Source organism: Lissotriton helveticus, chromosome 7 (genome assembly GCF_964261635.1).
Source record: "Lissotriton helveticus chromosome 7, aLisHel1.1, whole genome shotgun sequence".
Lineage (NCBI taxonomy): Eukaryota > Metazoa > Chordata > Amphibia > Caudata > Salamandridae > Lissotriton > Lissotriton helveticus.
The window spans coordinates 484247488-484270139 of NC_136068.1; the positions used below are offsets into that span (position 1 = coordinate 484247488).

A 22652-nucleotide genomic window follows, 5' to 3' on the forward strand; every position below is an offset into this window, starting at 1 on the left:
TGTTCAGCTTGTAGGATATTGTCACCTTGGCCCTGTGTCCTTCCCAAGAACAATATCCTCCCACTTACATTCCTTGTGTGTTTAATGAAAGGGCATGGCCGCGATATGTGGGCCACGCCCTGCGATATGTGGGCCACGCCCCGCAAATGTGGGCCACTTTTTTCGTCAGTGCCCGGACCAAATTGGGATCCCAATCTGACCCTGGTGTCAGGGCATAGTGCACCCGTGTGCTGTTCGAAAGCAGCTGTTAACAACTGCGTGAAAACAGCATTACAAATTAGAAGTGTAATTTGGGGGTACATCAATTACTCCTAACCTGAAGGATGGTTTTGTACACTCTGAATTTGTAGCATTCCTATTAATTCAAGGTGTACTGTTTCATTTTCAGACGAAGACTAGAAAGTCATAACTTTCTATCTTCAGACAAGAAACTGGAAGTCAGACCTTTCTCACTCCATTCTCGTTTGGTTTCTTCCAGTATCCCTAGAAGTACTTAAGAATCAATCAATCAGGGGTTTATAAAGCGCGCTACTCAGCAGTGAGGGTCTCAGGGCGTGGGGAATGAGGGAGTGGGAGGTTTACAACATTGCGTTCTTCATCAAATGTGTAAACAGGCATGTATTGTTTTGTGTTATAGACATGCTTTGTACCATTTTGGAACTGGGGAGGGAAGTCGCACAGTGTTCAGAAATAAATTGCAAATATGGTAGTTAACCTGTTGGTGTGCTGTTAAGAACACCCTCTACCTGCCCTAACTCCCTAGAGTTTTTAAAAGTTAAGCATTGGGTAGAAACCTGCTCAGGCACTGCACTGGGGAAGACTGCTACAATTTGTGGGCATTGTGAAATGTGACCCTTTAATCGCTGCTCGGTGTTGACTTCTTGGCAAGGTAAAACCCACAGGTTGCATGCAAAATAAATCTAATATATAAAAGCTGGGTTTCAAAGAAATTAGATACCAAGTCTCCCAAATTCACATTGGCACACATATTTTTATGGAAATTTCAGCGTTTAATGAAAGCTGGTATTTTTTCATTTTGATGTGTACATCTTGTTTTGAAGAAACAGAAAGGAATAACCCTAACAGTGTATGGAAGATTCACATTAATAATAAATAGAAATACTCCAGTTCTCTTGGAGGAAGAGGGTGTAGTCTGGCTTCTTTACAAAATAGATTTGACTAAGACTTCCTAAGTTGAGTGTGCATGAATGCCAAACCCGTGGCTCCATTGTATGTGTGTAGTTCTTAAAGTGAGGATTTTGCATCCAACAACAGATTATATAGCTGTAGATTCCATGAAATTGTCGCTACTGTGTGTGTGTGTGTTCTTGAGTTTTCTAAATTGAAGATAGTTGCAGTAAGCTTGAGCTGAAGGTGTTTCAGACCCTGGAAGTCCAGGGCTTCTCCTTTGTGTTTTAGTTTCTAGCAAGAATGTTGTTGGATCAGCTGAGAGGAAACTGAACAAAGGTTTGTGGCTGTTGCATAACAACACGCCTGCTTTTGTAGGTAACCAGGACCCCCAACCTAATTTTCTTTTTGCCTGATTCAGTGTTTCATGTTTTTTTTCTGGATTTTACCAAGTTCTTGTGAAGTGTTTTCAGGTCTGGCTGAAGTGTTTTAGTACTGGCTTGACATGGCTATGTATCCATAAATGTAGGCACACGCTGGATGTAATCCAGGTGTACAAACACCAGAGCTTGAGTGAGCTCTTTTCAGTTAGTACTTGCAGGAAGATTTTCCAAAGGGTGCATTGATTTGAGAGATAAAGCCACGTTCGTACCTAAAACACCCCCAGATTTCTATTCTTGTGTTTGGGGAGCATAATTAGTAGGCCAGTAGATTGTTAGAATGTTCTAGTCTACCAAGTTGTAGGCTGCCAAGAGATTCAGACGTTTCTAGGGCTCATGTTTGCCTTCGCCAAGGTTGACCAGTGCCTTCTCTGATATCAGCCACAGTTGAATCTGTGTTATCTGGCAGTTTTTCAGAATTAGGCTCTGTGTCTTTGACTCTACCTTCTCTTTTCTATTTGGTTCCAGTGTGGGAGTTTGGAAATTGGTCAGTAGTTGAATAGCACCTCTGGAGGCCTGCCATGTTGTTTTTCATCAGCTTGGTGATGATTTCATGTCTTGCTCAGAGATGGTGGCACTGGAATGGAGACATCACTTAAATGCAGGACATCTGCCCCGTGATTGAGAAACGTTCTTGCATTCGTCCTGCCGGTCATTGTTTCTGAATGTGGTGATTTCCCCTGATTTATTGGCAGTTAAACTGTATTTGCAACCACGGTTTTTAAAATATCAAATGCAGACTAAGGCAGGTGGTAAGGAGTTGGCGTTAAAATGGAAAAGGTTACAATTTGTGTTGACTTAGCAAAGTGTCTTAGGTTGGTTGGAAACATTAAGATCTATAATGGTAATTTCAAGACGTTTTAATTTTAAATTCACAATACATTATAGATGTTTTGTCTATTTATAGAATTAGAATAGGTCTTTTCATCTGTTCATGGTATTGAATGCAATTTTAATTAAAATGCATTGGACGTTATAAAGTGGAAAAGTCATAATTGGTTACTTTGCACTTTATTTGGACTGTTTGTCTTTATGAATCTATGGTAAAGTTTTTTGAAAATGTCTCCCTTATCAATGGTTTCTTTTCTTTCGATGAAGGCATACATGAATTCTGGCAAATCACGACTTTCTGTTTTATAGTAATTTCCTGCGTCCGAAAGAAAAAACAAAGAGAACCAAATTTGGAACTTTGGAATGTTGCAAGTATTTATTTCTTCGGCAGAAGAGCTGACCCTTTTATATGTTTGAAAGAGTGGCATAAACATTTATACTCAAAAACGTCATGTAATTGCCAAGTTAGCTCGTCGTCTCCACTTTTGCTGATGAAATTACATGCAATATAACTGATGAAGTTGCATATTAGAAAAATGTTTAAAATTCTACATTGCATAATTGATGATATGGAGTGTTACTTCATTGATGAGAAAGTGTATTATAACGGTCATGGTGGGCAACTTTTGGATCAAGCCTGCTGGGAACCTTCTCACTGTGCAAGCACAAGCACAAGGAGACCACAGTGGCCAGAGCATCTAACAGTTTTGAGTCTACTGTCTGTGTCCAGGGCTAGCATCCGAGTCCTTTAGCCCTTCTTTTTATGGGCCAATTGAAAATGGGAATGTGATGCAGGTAGAGTGAGAAGCAGTTCTGTAGCTTTAAAGCGTGCACATTGAGGGACCTTCAGTTAAGCTTTGAATGTGATCATCAGTGGCATTTTGGGGTAGGCAGCTGAAAATATATTTCTGGCAGGTCCATTAACTAGGGACAGTGCTTTGAAGTGAGGTTTGTTTTTTGTTTTGTTGAGTCAGTGTAGGCAAGGCTGAGGTAATGTGTTCGATCATCTCTTGCAAAAAATTAGCATATGTCTGAGGTCTCTTGTTTCTGTAGTGTCTTAGCAGGGAGAACAGAGTAGATGCCACTTTGTACATTCATGCTACATGTTGCAGATTTTGTTTCTGTTTATACTGTTAAGGCTTTTTCTGATGGTTTTGTGATTAAGATCGGGTCATTGGGACACCTTAATTCCCTGAGAAAAGTGATTTTTGATTTGTGATACATTTAAAAGCCTTCGACCTCCCTACCTTCCCTGACCGTTCTCTAACCATTTTGATGTACAGAAGAGTTTGGTTCTTTTGTAGAAGTGTAAATTGTATGCTAACCGGCCAAATAATTTAATTTATTTTGTTGCGTTTGGAGTTGCTTTGTACTCTGTTACATTGCCTCTTCCATCTAACACTCCGAGAAGTCTGATAGCTTTCTAAACAGAGGTAGAAAAGCCTTCCATAAGTTCAAGAATCGTGGAAGGGTATTTGTTTACGTTCAATAAAATTTGGTTAGTAGGTGTTTAAAATAGTCTAATAAGATATCCATCGCTGTGTTTGTCTCCATGTTCTGTTGTTGCATTTTAGGCAGTGCTTGAAGGGGACTGGGTCCTATTGGCGCTGAGTACTGGCAGAACAAAATAAGCATTGGTGAAACCAGTAGGTCTTCCTTGGATTTTGAGTCCTGACTAAAACATGAAAAAAGCCTGCTGCAGTGGAAAAGCAAAACAAAAAGCAATTGATTTCTGCACTGGATCTGTAAGATAAATAATTGTGTGATTATTCAACATCCTTTGAGAAGTAGAATAGTTCCCCATGCTTTGCAATAAAAGCTGTCCATATGGGCGGCATAATAAACCAAACTGTCGCTAGCAGGAGGTGAGAGTAACCACCTAAATGGCAATAAGTCTTGCAGAAACCTGTGCTGTGAAGACAGACTTAAACATTGGATGTTACTGCTCCCTAGCATGGCCCTTTTTTTTTTTTGCTGCAGCAGCAGCAGTCGCTCAGTAATAAAAATCTGGATACTATATAAAAAAAACAAAGGAGGCAGGGACAGCCATGCCAATTGCCACAATCTAATTAACGTAACCTAGCTCAGTCTTCCTTGTGGCTAGTCCTAACATGGCTTAGGACAATTCTTCTGCTGGCTCTGGGCTGCTTCGCTGTGTGTGTTCACATCCCTACTTATTAGCATTTCTGAAGATAAATATGTTCTTTCCCACGTGCTGTTAAAAGCAAAGCAGAACTTCTCTCCGCATTTCCTCCCTCCCACTTCATTTCTAAACAAACCCCTTGCAGGCAACTCTGCATAGCCTGGGTTCACAATGTGCCCAACTGCACGAGTGACATTTCTCCAGCTTCACAAGGAATCCTGCTGAGCTGGTACATTTTTCATCACTGCTTGAAAGTGTAACTTGTCTGACTTTAGTGAGCGGAGGGCGTGTAGTGAGGACAGTGAAGCAGGACATGCAGGAACAAAAAATCAGGATCCATAGGCGGACACTGCATATAGACTGTGTGGAGATGAGCAGAGAATCTGGGCCTGAGGACTAGGAGAAACAGGAGCTTGTAGGGAGGACCAAGTGAAGGATCAGGAGACCAGTATTAGGAGGACCAGGAAGAGGAGGAAAGTACCATGACTGTCAAGACCAGACTTACAGTGGGAACCAGTAGGAAGAAAAAATGGCAAGGAGGATAAAGATCATCAAGAAGAGAATGACTGAGCAGAGAAAATAAACAGGAGGAAAAGAACAACTAGGACCACCAAGAGAATCAGAACCACCTGTATAACCAAGAACAGGAGAAAGAAGTGGAGGAGTATTTGTCAGAAAAGTATACCAGATGCTGTTGAAGGACGAGGAAATGTGGTTGGACCTGGACCAACAGAAGGAACAGAGTCCTAGGTGATCAAGAACCAAAGGGCCAGGTGAGGTGGAGGACGATCTGAAGTAGGAGGTGATCCGAGGGACCAGAACCACAAGATCTAACATGTGGGCTAAGACCACAAGGATGTATAAAGGGAGGATGATTAGGACCAGGAAGAGTAAGCCCACAACCTCGTATCTGCCAAATTGGGTGGCCCCGGGAAGGGGAGGTCCAACCCAGGAGGTGGAAGTTATGTTTAGGTACCATGATTGCATAGTAGGAGCTGCAGGATGAAATTACTTTGAATGTTGGTGGGCTTTGTGCAGCCTTTTCTTTTCCTTTATGTGTGTTTGAAGTTATGGCGAATCCCCAGTCCTGTTTTGGTGTATTAAACGGGGGACAAGTAAACTGTCACAATGAGGTCATGAGGAAAATGCATAGAGAAGCCCGACTTGGGCTCGCAGCTCCACTGCAATACAATGAAAAGGACTGTCTCTGAGATACAGTTTTTACAGTGACGCATCTCCATGGCTCATGGGTACCCTGAAGTGGGACAAGAAGAACCTTTGAGCATTGCAAATTGCAAGTGGATCATAATGGCCTCCATGGAGAAGTTGCATAAAAAACTTGACACCATGGAGCAGAAGATGATGGCCCTGTGTCCCGTCTGAAGTAGGTTATATCACAACTGGTCGAAATGGAGATTAAAATCACCTCTGCTGGATTGCAAAAATTGGGACTATGGACCACAAGCTCCACTTTTATCGTCCTGCTGTTTCCAAGTCCAGTTGTACACTGTCCCATGTATCACATTTTTGAAGGTCCAGGTAGAGCATCTAGAGAATCTTTATAGAGATAAACTCATCAGTACTAGGATGTGCACCAAGCATTGGGGATTCTGTTCTTGGAGAAGATTTGGGGGCATTTCTTGGAATCTGGATGACTTCCCTTAAAAATGAATACAGCAATTGCAACCAAAAGTGCTAAAAGAGGATACCAGTCCATGTGCATGTTCTTGTTTATCTTTGCACAGGAGTAGTTACGAGAGAAGATCTAAGAAGGGTAGCGATTAAAAGAGAAATCTATGATCAAGAGAACTGAATCCTTTTGTTCCCTCACCTGAATTCAATGAACATCAGTATGCAGCAGGGATGTAGCAGCTGAGAAAAGAGGCAGTGAGGTAAGGGACTGTGGCCCCAGTCTTGTTCCTTGCTTTTCTGAGGGGGTTGTAGGAGAAAGAGTCTCGGTGTGCCCTGGTTGAGACTGTAAAATAATTTGTGCAATTTTGCCTGTATGAGCGATGATGCATGAATATGGTCGGCTCTGACCAAATTGTGAGGGTTTTTGGCTTAAACACAATTTTGTTCTTAAATTGTACATATTTTATTGAGTATAGTATGGATAGCAAAGTACACCATGAGACCAAGGTCCCATAACGAATATTGCAGTGAAGTACATAGACAGTACAACATTGTGCTCGATTTGGGCACCAGCACCCCCAGATCTTCTTGGAGTTCAAGCTCATCTGTCTCTTGAGTTAGCCTCTTCACGGGTTGAGGGTTCCAGGTTAGAATACAATGTCAGGTAGGAGGTGAAGATGGAGGCAATATCTATTGCCTGATCTACTATTTGGACAACCAGCTGTGGTATCTGTCTGGGGAAACATTTCTATTGATCATATCCCTGGTAGTCAGCAATACAGTTACTTACTAGTTTTATCCCTCCTCGCGTTTTTGAGGTCCTCCAGATTTGTCTAGACTTTTCTAAGTAAAGTTGCTACAGAGTTGCTCTGTTAGCATCAAGCTTGGGGAGAAGGTGTAGCCTTACGGTTAGAGTGGTTGACCTCGAAGCTGGGGAACTGGGTTCGAGTCTCGGCAACGACGTTCAACATCCTGTGATTCTGGGCAAATCACTAAATATCCCCGTGCCTAACAAAAAATGAATGTGTCCTTCTGTAACGAAACCGGTGCTCATGTAAAGCGCTCTGATACCCAATGTCTCGGGTCTAGTTTATACAACTCTTTAAGCTTTTTTTTTTTTTTTTTTTTTTTTTTATTCTAAAGGAAGAAGACAATTTCACTTCAGGTCAAATATCCTAAACTTCAAGTTGGCTGCTCTTTGTTTTTTGTTGATGTTCCACCCCCACCCTTTTTCATGGCCTTCTTTCAGAAAAGCACTGCTTTCCCCTCCGCACAGATCGAAACCCCTTCAGTTACTTTGAAGTATGATTGTACTACAGAGCGCATAAACCCTGCGTTAAATTGCCACATGGCTTGTTCGCCTTCCGAAGACCTTCCTGTACTTATCATTAATGGCAAGTGGTCTGGTATCCCTCATGGGAGAATGCAAACACCCGCACCGGAGCATCATCCACACCAAGGAGACAAAATATTCTACCTGAGATATATACTTATGAGCTGGAGAGACACTGGTATAGGCTCATGTATGCGCGTTCCAAGTTCTCCAAATGTCACACAGTCCTGTAAAGGTGGTCCAGTCAGCTAGTGGGGCTTGTCTGTTGGGGCTGCAGCTCATTGGGCCAGTATGCCAGTATGCACAGATTAATACAGTGTGATCCACCCGAAAGCTCAAATAGTTGATAGGTTTGGATTCATAGGGTAGAGAGAGGTGTATATATACCGGTACCTCTGAGACAGACCCTAGAGCTGATGACTGACCAACACATATGGAGGGGAACAGCTCTTGACTATTAGCCAGTGTCTCCTTTACCTTCTTTGATTCAACTAGAAACCTGGAGGTCCACAGTAAGGGCTGCTTAAAATGGGTCGCAGTGCAGCCATGAATATCTGACTGCCCTGTAGGCAGGCAGATCATGGCACTAAGACTGTTCATGTTGGGAGTCTCACATCTTACAGATTCCAGTGCCACTATAAGCCAACCCACTTGCTCCAAGGCTAAGCAGTATACTGTCCTCTGGAAGCCTGAGCTACCAGGGAGGTGATACACTCTTGACATGCAGTGCCCCTGGACAAGGGTAATAGGGAAGGTGTGGTGGGTGGACATCCTCGTCCAGCTGCAATACCTTCCGCTCCCCTCAAATCCCCTCCCACCCTTTAACACATGAAAGGCCCTTCACTCCTAAGTTCAGGTGATCCTGCTGTCAGAGAAGGCTGTGACTGCTGCGGATATCAGCTGGCTGGCCGCAGAAACAAGAAGAATTGAATGGATCTGGCAGGAGAATTAAGAAGATGTCTACCAATTTGGCAAGACAAACCACACCCCAACCCCATTTTGATTAATTCTTCTGGTCGCAAACTATTCTATACTGAATTTCACCCTGTAACATTGATGGGAACTGGTTAAATGAGGTCCCAACGGCTCTGACTCTTTTGAGGGATGTGACAAATCACTTCACTTATAACTGAGATAGTCCTCCTTGCTCCATGATTTTCGATGTTATGTGAGCACCCAGACTTCTGCCTAGCCATCTTCCCATCTCCTTCCCTCATGACCTTGGGTCCTACTCTCAGTTGATCTGCTCTGGTAGGCGGGCACCCCTTAGCATGCAGAAAATTTAGTTGCCAACCCCTTTTTCTTTCTTTGCTGACATTATTGCCTGACGTTTCCCACACATTACCCATTTTTTGTCCAACACAGTTAACATGTTGTGCTTTCCTTCTTCTATAAGTCCTTAGCATCATGGGTGAATATGACACTTTTTTTTTTTTTTAAATTTTTTTTTTTTTTGAAGCCTAAACTCTTCGTGCAGAGCATGAATAGTATTATTAAATCTGCTACAATTGTGATTGTATTTTCATCTTTCTTTATGAAGCATTGTACAATGTACCAAGATTGCAGTGAAAATATGGTTACAAGCTGAAGATCAGTATTCTTGGTGTTTTATCAAAGGTTTCTGGAGGTAAGGAAATGCAAAAAGGTTGGAGTTTATTCAATTCCTTTCTAAAGACTGTGACCGTCATTTTATTTCTGATTTTCATCAAGCCTGTTTTTTTTGGACAAGAGCATTCCCATGTGCTACTTCTGAAGATGGTCCAGTAATAACTCGGTATGGTTAAACTGTTGACTATGCCTACAGTGTTTTTGTTTTTATTATTGAAGTCGTTTGAGGCGATCCTCCTAATTTTCTTGATCAGAGAGAGAACCTTTAAGAATCATGAACTCAAATGTGAGTCCTAGTTTCTTTGTCAATACTAGAGTAGTATTTGCTCTTCAACTGGTGTTATCTAAATTTTCCGTCGCTTTATCAACGGGCTGAAGTAGTAGACCACTGTTTGCCCTAAGATGGTGCTGACAAGTGTGAAGGATCGCGGAACTGAGACAGGATTGAACAGGAGTCTGAGAGACGTGATAACTGGTGAACATCTTCTTTATCCTATTCCTTATTTTGTCAGCTGTGTGATGCGTTGCTGTGGTAAGAGTAAGCTTGGTGACAGCAGTCACGTAACTTTGCGAAATAGGGCCTAATTGTTGCAGACGTAGTCAGTAGGTCTACGCTCTAAAAGGCAGAGCTGTTGTATTTGTCAGTGATTGTACTGTTCACTTGCGTCAGACATGTGGACGTATGACCAACTACGTTGCAGTGGGTTTTCATTGAAAAAAACAATGCACTCTCTTGCGTCGTGACGCGTGCCTAATGATGCAGAACAGCCCATAGTGCTTTAAATTTATTGTTATAACATGGCGGACATCCTTGTCGGAACACTAAATAAATAAAAGTGAAAAAATGAAAGAAAGGTGCGCTCCAAGAAGCAAGCAGACTCTCCTCAGTTTGGAACCACCCAGCCTGAATGAATGACAGTGAGACAGGGTACATCGGGGAGTAGAAGAGGTAAACTAAAGAAGTGCAAGAAATTGAGGGGACCCAAGGCTGAACAAAATAAAAACAAAAACCTGGGGAGCTTCATTGAGGGTGGGGGTAAGGAACATCTAGGAGCTTGGGGAATGAAAGGAGTTCATGGAAAGGAAACGCAAGGGAGATTCGAATAAACATGCACTCCCATGGAGTGCTGAATTTAAAAGGAAAAAATAGACCCCTTGAGTATGTAGGGAAAGGATACTACTAATTCATTAAGAACTCTGTGAAACTGAGATTATCATGGGTGAACAAAGTCCAAAATAGGGGGAAAGCAATTGAATCAAGACTAGACCACTGAAAGACAAAACGAAGCCAGCCAATCATTTGCAAGCGGCTGTCCAAAAGCCCCCCCCATAAGTATATTTAATGTATTGTAAACAATGGGTATGGCCAACAAGCCGCTAAAGCTGTTTGTAGCAAAGAATTAAAAATATGGTGTGAGTAAAAATTTGCATGTTTTTTAGTTCTGAATTTATGCTTGGAGTACTTTTTTAATATAACAGTTCTCTTCTGGTGCTACAACAAAGTCATTAGTTATTTTGTGCTGTAGTTATTGTGTTGTTTCCAGAGATACTATAGCTTGAAAGATGCATATAAAGGGTAATTTTGTTTAACATACTGCTAAAATGCAATTTTGAGACATTTGAATTTAGTAGGTGGCGCACTTAGACACAAGTTTATCAACGTTTATATGATTAACTGTGAAGTATTTTTGTTAGGTAGGCTGATTATTTAAGTTTTATCAAATAACTTGGTAATTTAAGAACATGAAAGTAAAGAGTATTTTTGTCATGTCCCATCTAATAATAAAATAACCTCCACTATATGCCAGCCAAGTTAATCCACACCCTACAGCATAGGCTAAGGACAGCCTACAATGTAGCGAATAAAGCCTAGCGACTGTGTTGACATTATACCTAAATGCAAATTGCAGTTAATAAATGCAAGCTGTAGTTGGCAAATATATGTTTCGCTATATAATCACTTGGTGAAAGGAATAAAAAAAAAACAAGATACGTGCTGGAATGATTGTGTTGTGTGACTTTCCCAGGGTACTTGAGAAGCAATCTAATGGTGATATTGATGTGTTTGGTCAATTGGGAAACACATCTCTGTAAAGTAATACTTCCTCTGTTACTGTTATACTGGTGTAAATCTGTGACAGGTTTTGGTTTGCGTGATAAGTTATCTTAAGAGCGGAATGTTATCAGAGCACAATTTTCTCTGTATGAAATCTTGTCACTTCTGGGTATAGAATTGACCGATTTACACCTACCTTTTTCAAAAATACTGTTCTTTATTTACTGATATCTGGGAGATGGCTGTCTGATTGTGACATGGGGTGCATAGTATCTGTTTTCAAGATGACAATTCAGGCTTTCCATGGATAAATAGCTAAGCTCTCCTGTGTCCACAAAGATCTGCAATTAGGGTTGCATTTGAGAAGTTAGATATACTTGATATGGTTTATAGAGAGAACCTCTGGGGTTGCTCAGCCTAGAGGCTTTGTCTTTTTACAAGTGGGTGGTCAGGCTTGGTTAGGTAATGATCATGGTTCCAGAAGGAGAGGTGATGTCTGTACACTGATCAGTGTAGTCATATTGGAAATCTTTGACAGTCACCGTATGGTTTATAGTAATCCTCCATCATAGTGTGTTATAGAAGACGAGTATATGACGTTACATCACGGTGTTTACACCGCGATACCTTTACAACGCAACCTGTTACAACGACTTGCGCTGGGCCTAGGAACAGTATGATTTACTATTCCAACTCCAGTCTATGTACAGTAGGGAAGGTGTTGGAATAGAAAATCACACTATTCCTTAGGTTAGAGCACCATCCAGCGCAAGTCAATGTAATGACTTGCTTTGTAATACCCGCGTTGTTAAGGTATTGCGGTTTAAACACCGCAATGTAACCGATGTTTCCCTTAGAAGACACCTGCAACTTTAGCTTTCTATCTAGAAGCAAAATTGCAAAGAGCCTGCCCAATCAGTTAACCTTATAATGGTTTTTAGCTTTATTTGTGATTGCGTCCGTGCACTTCTCAACAACGTTATTTTCAAATTGTAGCTTCAGTAGGGTTGTCTGATCCTTCAGATACCTGGATGTCCTATTGAATCTTTCAGTTGCAGAGATTTTCCTTTTCTAGGGGTCAAATGTACTGATTTTTTTAAATTATGCCTTTACTGATATTCTAGAGCGTGTAATGTGTGCCTTGAATGTGTCCCAATTATTAGTCACGTTTGTGTAATTTGCATGGTTAATGCAGAAAAAGAGTCAGAGCACTGAATATCTTGGCCTAATGCTCAAAAGTGTTTGCATTCGAAAAGGCAGTTTAGTTGATTTTTAGAATGGAAATCCACACAAGTGCATTTCAATTCACAATTGATTTTACTAATCACCATGCGAACCTTTGTCAGTTGCAGTTGGAAAAGCAGGCACGAGTGTCTCCCCTACCCTCCTTATTCTTAACAGCTTGCATCACTGCTTTGCGACCACTTTTGAGATGGTCCAGCATGCCTGGTTCCGAACTAAAAATGGCAAGTGATAACCAATCACAATATCTAAGGTGGCAATATGTGACTGGTTGTTCTGTGTGTTTGCAGGCTGCTGACATCAGGAGGTGTTAACGGTGGCCCCAGAAACCACTGCATGCTTTGTTCAAATTTACACTGTGCGGTTGTTTGTCTTATTTTTCCCCCTTTAAAAGATCCGGTTGCAATGAAAGGACACTTGAGCATATTGGAGTGGATAGCCCAGCATTCACTTGTTTTCACAATGATTTGCCACCTAATTTTACGTCAATAATATGAATGAGGCAGGCAGTTTGACTTTGTGGAAAGTCACTTTGTGTTGCAAAGGGTTCGAGAAACATTTGTACTTCAAAAACTGAGGTTGGGTTGCAGCACAGTGCAACATAATGAACCGTGACCAGCCTCTTTCAGCATCTGGCCTCGTATCTCTCTGTTCTGATTAGAGCATTAGATTCCTAGCAATCTTCAATTTCCTACACCTTTCTGGAGCCATCATGGTTTGAAAACCCACACACACACTATGCTGCAAGTGCAGAAATGCAAAATGGCGAATTTGACTGTTCTCTTGGAAAATCTGTTGAAAGGAATGCTTAAATTAATCTCAGGATCTAGTGATCGCTTGGGACTGCATCATAGGTAATTTTTTGTGCCCATTATACCACTCTAGACAGACACCTGCCATATACAAATCAATCTTTCTCTTGCCCCAACTAGGATCAGTTGAGTCCGAAGTGCAAGAACCAGTCCCCTTCAAATGGGGACACAATCAAACCCAGACCCCTGTTTCAGCCTACACACGCCTCGTCAGTGAGGCTTGGCATAGAGAACAAGGGACCCACATCTGGGCATACCTGTAACACTTATTTCATAAACTGCAACAAGCAGAGTAATTGAAGGACTGCTTGAATTAATCTTCATCACTAGTGAGTGCTTGGAACCGCATTCCAGTCCATCATTTGTCACCCACTATGCAACCTGTGACCGAGACTTGCCTTATGTATATTAGTCTTGGGCCTGCTCCAGTAGATTTTTGCAGACGCAAATGAGCTATAAGCCAATATTTGAATGTTTCTCAGACCTGTCCAGTGGTACCCATCCCCCTCCCACCACCCTCCCTCAATCTGCTTAAGTTGGGGTTTACTACCGACCACCCCCGCTTAAACATGCAAGTTTATTGTTGGGTGCAAGCTGACAGTGAATTCTGGCTCTGGGATGACTATTTCAGGCCTACTCTTAGCATGTGTCAATCGGTTTGCTCACATGTAGATCTACAAATGAGTAAATCCTTTTATTAATGTAAAACCAACATGAGCCCATGTAAGCCAAACTTACACTTATCATTATCTGTGGGAATGGAGTCCATAACATTTTGAGTCTGACCAAACCTTTTAGAATTTATCTTCACGTAAAGTGTAAATGTCCGGTCACTGATAAATTGCTTATGATATGTTCATAACAAGACACAGCGTGATGAAGATGCACTTCACACCCCAGAATTACACAGTTTGTTTCAAGTGCAAAAGGTCAGACTTTGATCCTCAATTGGCTCCCTAAACACTGGACCACAAGTATAATTTGGGTTTAGTTATAGTAACATTTTCTGAATCGAGCGAGTGCTTTAAAAAGTTAATTTTCCTTGGCAATTCACAAGACACGTCCTCAGAAACTAAAGCCTGTGTATATTCCGATATAAATCACTTGTATGTTGATTCAGGAAAAAATAAAAGTTGAATAATTGGAGCCTTACTTGAATCCAGTCCGTGAACCAGTATGAGCTCGGTTATAGTTAGATGTTTCGATCACCTTTATGATATAATAATGCTATCATAATCTGGTATCGGTGCATGCCACCATATTTGTGGCAGTAGATTATTATTATTATTTTTTTTAGCTGGTAAGTAGATTTCTAAAGGATCTCGTCCCTTGGATAAGTAGATATTCCATCCATTTCAACGCTGTTGAATGGCCTAGGTCTGTGGAAGTTGAACTACCAGGGAATCCGAGAGTGGCAATGGTGGGAAACGTTGTTGGCTAGCAGCTGCTTAATGAATTCTGATACAGGGTTCTGTGTGAAACTGATAGAAGCACTGATAATGGCCACACATGTTGGTGAGTTAATTAGTGACTTGGACATACTCTGTCAAATCTCACTTGCCAAGCGCAAAGTGGTGGGGTCTATACGAGGATGATAAATTGCTTACCGGTAACATCAGAAATGGGCTGAGAATCCCCTCCTTCACTAAACCTGTTTAGGCCCATACACCATACCTGTTGGGTACCCAGATGCACGTGTGATGACATCCTATAGAAACCACAGTACTTACAAAAGAGGGTCTGTGGTGGTTTACTTAAAAGAGCAGATGCCACTATCCAGTAGAAAAGCTACCTATTCCATAGTTAAACTGATAGTAGTCACAGTAGTGGTTTTATGGATTGACCCAGAAGTGGAGTTGATGCTAAACTGAAGGAGGTAGAGAGCCGCCAAAAGTGTTTTTGAGGTCTTTCCACAAGCAGATTTGAGACTGTAATGTAGAAGCAAAACACTGATTTGAAAGTAGGGTGTTTGTGGGATTATCCCCAGAAGTAGATTTGACACACTTTTGGAAACTTTTGGTTTGTGTGATCCACCCAGAAGTGGAGCGGACTTTAAATAAAGTAGGCAGGGAATCCCCGAAAGTTGGTCTGTGAAGTAAGCCTGCTTTGGTTTTGTGTCCAGTGCAGTGACCCACACATGAAGGACTGTGATGTAGTGGTGGAGAGGAAATTGGAAAGGTTGAGAGGGGAATATATGGAGATATATTGAACATTTAACTGGAATAAATCCATCAAAATAGTTACCAATTTTAGCCCTGACTTGACAGTGCAACTTTCTATTTACGATTTAATACCAATTCTTCAAAATATGGAATTTGGCTCTGTTCAGAGCACTATTTTTCTGTCACCTCCTGCTATTGGTTATTTGGTTATCATTCCACCTGCACTAGGGATGGACTATTTTACATCTAAGAAAAAGTGTACACTATATAATTTTTTACTGTTGCATTATTTATTTTACAGGCGCATGAAATCCATTTATTTATCTTACAGACGCGTGAAATTAATCTATTTCGTTTTTTTCCTTCTTCACTTCGGTGGGATTTGTTCATTTATTTTTTATATTTTTCTTTGAACTGAAAATCCATATCAGACCTATTGGCTCTGGTGTTGCTTGTTCTCTCGCTCTGCAGTGCAGTTCATATGTTCGTTTTACATAAATATTCATACTCAGCCCTGTGTCTGGCTCTCAGTAGCTCCAGCGGGTAAATAAGCTTCAGGTCCTAACTGAGACACGTTGGCAGAGCAGTATGTGGGCTCCATGGCACAAAGCGCGGGAGCTTCAGAACTAGATTGAAGTGCACTGTCAGAGCTGTGTCTGGGTTCCAGTGCAGAGAATAGGGCGGGGCCTCCAAACAACTGACGTGTTAGCGTGTGGAAATCTCAGCCCTTGAGGGTTTTTATGTTTCAGACCACAAGACAGCGTCCTAGGGTCTCTGATTTGTATTCCCCTAATCCCTAGCTCTGGTTCCTACGTGCCAACTGCTTCCTTTTGTGAGGTCGTTTTAATCCTGGCACAGATGAGAACGCTTTTCTCCTCCCATCGGAGAGGGCTGGGACCGACACCTGTTTAACCTGCTCCCAAACGGGTTCCACAACGCCTGACACCTATGTTCTAGGGAGGGGAGGCGCCGAAGGAAATGCCCCACTCCTAACAGGAGATGGGACTTGAGGTCTCCACGCCATTAGTGTACTGTCACCCCTGCCTCCAACACTCTCAAATCTCAGTGGGACTGGTATGCCTGCTGGTGCAGCTGGGCGCGAAATCTCCTTAACCACGTGAGCCAGTCACACGGCGCTTTTTTATCTGTTTACTTTAGCACAATTAATTGCCTTGTTGCATGCCAGTACTTAAATTCCTGGCTCTTCGATCACAGTAGAGGTGTTTATAATGTGCAGTATTAAAAGTGGCTCTACCGTCCCTCCTGCCAGCACTTGTCAGATAAATTCCCCTGTCCCTTTTCACGTAGCTCCACAGTGACTGGCAGATTTACTATTTCTCGGTTGTGGTAGTTTCAATCCTTGTTTGTTAAAAGGGAGATCAAGGAACTATAATCATTCCCTATTTTTTTTTCCCAATTGACTGCCATCTCTTCCCATTTTTCGCTCGGAATTCATAATTAGACTCTCTTCCAGGGGCTAATTTTTCGCCATAGAGCGAGTGATTAGAGATTGCTCATTCTTTTCTGACATGCCATAGCACTGTAATAAGTGACCAGAACCTGGTGCTACCAAATGCTGTCGAAAGAATGCAGAGACCATTCTTTTACCAGATGGACCATTCTAGTTACAGTTCTAAGATCCGACAAATAGGCCTGGGACTAATTTACATTATGCTTTTGTAATTTCGCATTACGCTTGCTACAAAGTTAATGAAATTGTGCTAAATAAGCCATGTCACGGAATTGCCTGTCGTTCACAGCAAAAAGTTAGCACAATTGCACGGCAACAATGCAGGCTACAAGCACACAACAGCTGTAGTTTGCGACACTTGTGTTTTTACGCTTATTCAATTTTGGCACAAATTGCATCTCGACGTCAAATGGATGCAAGGACGCCTTTGGCGCTAAAATATTGTATTGTAATTGCATTTATATAGCGCTTACTACCCCTGACGAGGCGTCGAAGCGCTTTTTCGGCGGGTAGCACGCTACTCCGGGACCCACAGAGGATTAGTGTTGAATTAGTATAGTGAAACATGCAAGTACATTTTAAGTGGTGGATAGGTTAATCAGTTATTTGGATTTGGAATGATAGCAGAAGGATAGAGTAGGACAAAGGTTTGTATTTATTTATCGCTCGCTTGTTGACGCATGCTATTCAGGGAGCCTATAGAGGATTAGTGGTGAATTAATATGGTGAAATATGAGGTAATTTCAGTGGTGGGCATTAGTCTGTTACTTGGAGTGAGAAGGATAGGGGATGGATAAAAGGGGAAGAAAGATTTGCATTCATATAGCACTTGTTACCCCTGATGGGCGTTGAAGCGCTTTTCTGGCGAGTAGCACGCCACTCCGGAACCCATAAAGGATTAGTGTTGAAAATTAGTATAGTATAAATATGATACAAAATATGACATAATCTCACATTTTTTCCCCAAACTTCACGTAAATGCACACAAGCAAATTAAGCTAATTTCCCACACCCCTACTGAATTATCATTATGCTCCTACTTGAGAAAATAAACTAAAACTAATTAGGCTAATTGATCTGAGTTCATTAAGCCCAAGTATTGTAATTAGTATTTGTCCAGAACTTTGGCAATGCTAATCCTGGTTTGTCAGTGCATCTTTTTTTTTTTTTTTTTTTTTTTAACTTTAATAATTTTCAGACGGTAAAAGCACATATAATTAAACAATCTGTCATACAGCTAGTCATCAAAGTACAGTTAGGCTGTTCAGTGTGCAAAGTCCCACAATGTGTCCCATATCCTGTGATATTTCTGTGGCCACCTCATGATGTGTATGTATGTTCTTGTCCCTTTGCGCAGTAGTCCATAACATTGAGCACACACTACAGGATTTTGTGATTTGCTAAAAAAATCACAAAATCGGCAGGTTTGTAAAAAAAAAAAAAAAAAAAAAGCCCGCACTTTTGATAAAAGTGCTTGCGAAATCTGGGCCTGCCACATTCCAGTCCCCTCCATTTTTTTTTCTTCTTTATTATAATGCACTTTGGATACTGCTCGAGACACAGAGTGAATTTACTTCGAATTAGACCGGTCAGCAGGAGTTAGCTATGTAACAAACCACCCGCAATTACTGCAGAACAGTAGTGTGGAAGTGCACGAGTCACTTATATACCAATCCCGTCAGGCTACGGTACTTGGGGATGGTTCATTATTTTTTCTGCTTACTGTAGGTGATAGAAAGGGTCACCATTTAAGCCAGGTGCTCCATCTGAGAGCAGTATTCCTAGTTTTACTGCAATTTCTTTCTACTCTGATATTAAGCATTTTCTTTTTGTACATCGTAGACACTTGCTTATGTGGCCACTGAGCGCTTCTTTGTAATTAAATTAGTGTCACAAAAATGTACTACTGAATTTTAAATACAAAGGTAAAACAAGGCTAATTAAACACGTCAAAAACTTTATATTTTCAAAGAGTACTAACAAGAAAATATGAAAATCAAGCCTGATGTGAAACACAAGTTTGTTCAGTGGTACAAAGAGCTGCTCGGCATGAAGTCTGTGCTAGTTTAACCTGTTTTTTTTCCTTTCTTCCAAAGGCGTGTCGAGCAAGCCTTGTGTACCAAACCACAGTGGGTGGGGCATTTAAATTCTAAAAAAGAACAATGCAACAGAATGAGGACTGCCATCTCTAGTTAGAACTTAGTCTGGAAAGCTCTAGAAAGACAAAACCACCATGGACATAGTCAATTCAGGACAAATTCAGCATGTGCTTGGATGACGCAGAGACTGTTCAGCCATGGAGGATTCAGGTTTGTCTAGATGTGTGGACCTTGCTCTCTGACCTTCCAGGGACCAAGGACCTCCCAGACAGTTCTACACTGACGAACCTCCATGACAGGCCTAAAATGCCAGCCTGCCGTGTAGAACTCTATTTGTAAGGAAGCGGAGTCACCTGTCTCGGTTATTGACCCGCTACATGCAGTGGACCAAAAAATACCAGATTATATTCATAAAAGAAAAACATGTAGCACCCTAAAAATAGCAAAAGGGTCTGCTTCCCTTAAATTATAGGCATGTGGGTGCAGCAGACAACTGATGCTTCAGATGGTGGAAATAATCTTGTTTTAAGGGTGTAGACTGCAGACACAGCATCTGTAAGTCACATGGAGGCGGGGCTGTATTGTGAAAGGGCTTGCACCCACCCCCATGCTACTGATCTGCCTAGACTAGAGAAATATTTAATTATCTTATATGAGCTGTGGCAATGCGCTTCCTCTCACTTCGATCCTGTGCCCTAGGGCGTCTGAGGAAGAGGTTTTGTGTTCTACAGCAGATGGACTTGGAACCGCTAGCCCAAAGTCAGCACAGTGCCACAGAAAACAGGATGACAAGCAACCTTGTGCTGTTGTGCTTTACTTAGTCTATGCTCCTCGACTCCTCCCAATCCGGCTTCAGAAAAAACCACAGTACGGAAACCGCCCTCCTCGCCGCAACAGACGACATCCGCACCTTACTGGACAAAGGAGAAACAGTAGCCCTCATCCTCCTCGACCTATCAGCGGCGTTCGACACAGTCTCCCACCGCACCCTAATACGCAGACTCTACGATGCAGGAATCCAGGACAAGGCCCTCGACTGGATCTGCTCCTTCCTCTCCAGCAGGACGCAGCGGGTCAGACTCCCCCCTTTCCTCTCGGACCCCACACCTATCACCTGCGGAGTCCCCCAGGGCTCCTCCCTCAGCCCGACGCTCTTCAACGTCTACATGGCTCCACTTGCCCCCATCGTCAGAACCTACGGACTCAACATCGTGTCATATGCAGACGACACCCAGCTCATCCTCTCCCTATCCAACAAGCCCAACACCGCCAGACGCAACTTTCGAGAAGGCATGGAAGCCGTCGCCAAATGGATGAAAAACAGCTGCCTACAACTAAACACCAACAAAACAGAAGTACTCATCATGGGCCCAAACCCCGACGCCTGGAGTGACACCTGGTGGCCCACCGCCCTCGGAAACCCGCCAACCCCCACAGACCACGCACGCAACCTGGGAATCATCCTGGACTCCGAGCTCAAAATGGACCGCCAGATCAACTCTGTCTCATCTTCCTGCTTCCACACCCTCCGCCTCCTTCGTAAGACCTTCAAATGGATCCCCCTCGAACACCGAAAGACAGTCACTCACGCCCTGGTCACCAGCAGACTCGACTACGGCAACGCACTCTACGCCGGAATAAACAAAAACCTCATCCGCAAGCTACAGAACATCCAGAACGCCGCCGCAAGACTGGTCCTCAACCTGCCAAAACACTGCCACATCTCCCAGCACCTGCGCACACTCCACTGGCTCCCCGTCGAGGCGAGAATCACCTTTAAGATGCTCACCCACGCACACAAGGCCCTCCACGGCACCGGACCAGCATACCTGAACAGCCGACTCAAATTCCACGCACCCCAAAGGACCCTACGATCAGCCCAGCTTTCCTACGCTGTGGTCCCCCGCACCAGAAAGACCAGATCGGGAGGCCGCTCCTTCTCCTTCCTCGCGGCCAAAGCATGGAACGCCCTTCCGCTCCACCTCAGACAGACAACATCGCTCCCCATCTTCGCAAGAAACCTCAAAACCTGGCTCTTCGAAAGACCCCCTCCTTGATGGAATGGAACCTGCACCCCCCAACCCCCCCCCCCACCCCTAGCGCCTTGAGACCCTTACGGGTGAGTAGTCGCGCTTTAACAAACTCCTGATTGATTGATATGCTCCAGAATGTTACCACAAAAGAGAATATAGCAAACACACTCAGACGCATTAAACATGCCCATTTCAAAGTTGAATACTCTGCTAAAACAGTTTCCATTGATATACATTTGAAAAGAAATGATTAGGAGTAAAATAAAGTGCCACAATAATGCCGCAAAGTTTTCCTTTTTGTGCTGCAAAATTTTCAAATCTATATCCTGGGGAGTCTGAGATATTCTGTAAAAGAGCAGGCTTTGTTAGACTGCCAGTGACTGGCAATGGTCCTATTTGGCGAACAACAGCCTTGTTGCTACAAACTGTTTCAGAGCTCAATCAATGCCCCATTCATCTTTAATACCCATCTTAGGATCTGTGTTACGGGTCTTCCTATAACTTGGGTAGTCTGCCATGTAAATGATCCCAGAATTTTTGTATTACAATGGAACCCCTTTTTGTGTGATGGAAGGTGCCCGTTTCATCTCGCATCGCAGTCAGTAACTCTATACCGGTTTCACTTGATTTAATCTGGGTTTTCTAAAATATACCTGTTGTAGGTATTTGAATTGTATGAGGCGTGGTTACATGGACACTGCAAGAGATCTAGGAGCCTATTTCACCTCAACCCACTTATTATTAAGCAAACCAACCTCCTTTTATCCACCTGTCTCATAGGTATTGAAGACGGTCTATGGTATTATTGACCAATGCACAGTATACTTTTGAAATGCCTTTGGTATCCAGGAGTGCCATTGCAATTCTGAATTGTAACAGATTGTTCGCCGTTAATGCTTTGAGATCGGGTGCAGACACTTTTCGTGTGTGGTGCAGCTGTAGGTAGCAGTATAATTGCGTGTTGTGTATGTTGAAGGTAGCTGTTAGGAAAGCAAATGATTGGATATGTTCCCCTTACCAGACCTCTCCTAATTTGGAGATTCCATTGAGGTCCCAAGTGCGAAACCTCGGGAAGTTCACAGTATGCTTGAGCCAGATGCCACAGTGATATGTCTGCTGTTGTCACTCTCTCCCATTTGATCCGTCCATGAGAAGAATGCTACCAGCACAGTGCCGTTTTAGCAGCGAGGGGACTGGGGGGAGGACTTGACATATGATCAGGCTGCGTAAAAAATTGAGCCTGCTATGCTTATCTATACATTCCTTCTCTGAGTGGACACTTTGGGTCAGTGCGGTCTGCAAACAGCCAATAATTGTTAGGCCCAATTTGACAGGCTCCAAAATTAAGGTTGATGCCTGCAAGCCCCACTCACTCGTAACAACACACACACAATTCCTAAAGGCAACTATGTTTGCTGGCCCACAGAAATGATGAAATGTTCATTTGCAAACAAAGAGTGCTCAGCACATACCAATTTGTATCAAATATCAGAAGGTAATGTAGTACAATTTTTGAAAATGCAATCTAGTATCAAGCACATAGAAATATACTCCCAAGGCCCAATGAGTTTGCTGAAGACTTCGTTTTATCAAAAACTTTTCTTATTTCTTTATTTTGATAGGTGATATTTTCATTTAATCGTTAAAGACATGATGCATGAT

At 42.5% G+C, this 22652-nt stretch overlaps 1 protein-coding gene across 4 annotated transcripts in view; it reads left to right on the forward strand.

The window, feature by feature from the left end:
* The window catches only part of FBXL19 (F-box and leucine rich repeat protein 19), a 287065-nt gene that overhangs the window by 3207 nt on the left and 261206 nt on the right, over nt 1–22652 (forward strand). Inside the window, exon 1 of one of the 4 annotated variants that reach the window (XM_078652467.1) lies at nt 9486–9590. The exons of the other annotated variants lie outside the window; for them this stretch is intronic. The gene's annotated coding sequence lies outside the window, so the exon portion shown is untranslated. Of the gene's footprint in view, nt 1–9485; nt 9591–22652 lie in introns of those variants that run through there. 4 annotated transcript variants of the gene reach the window in all.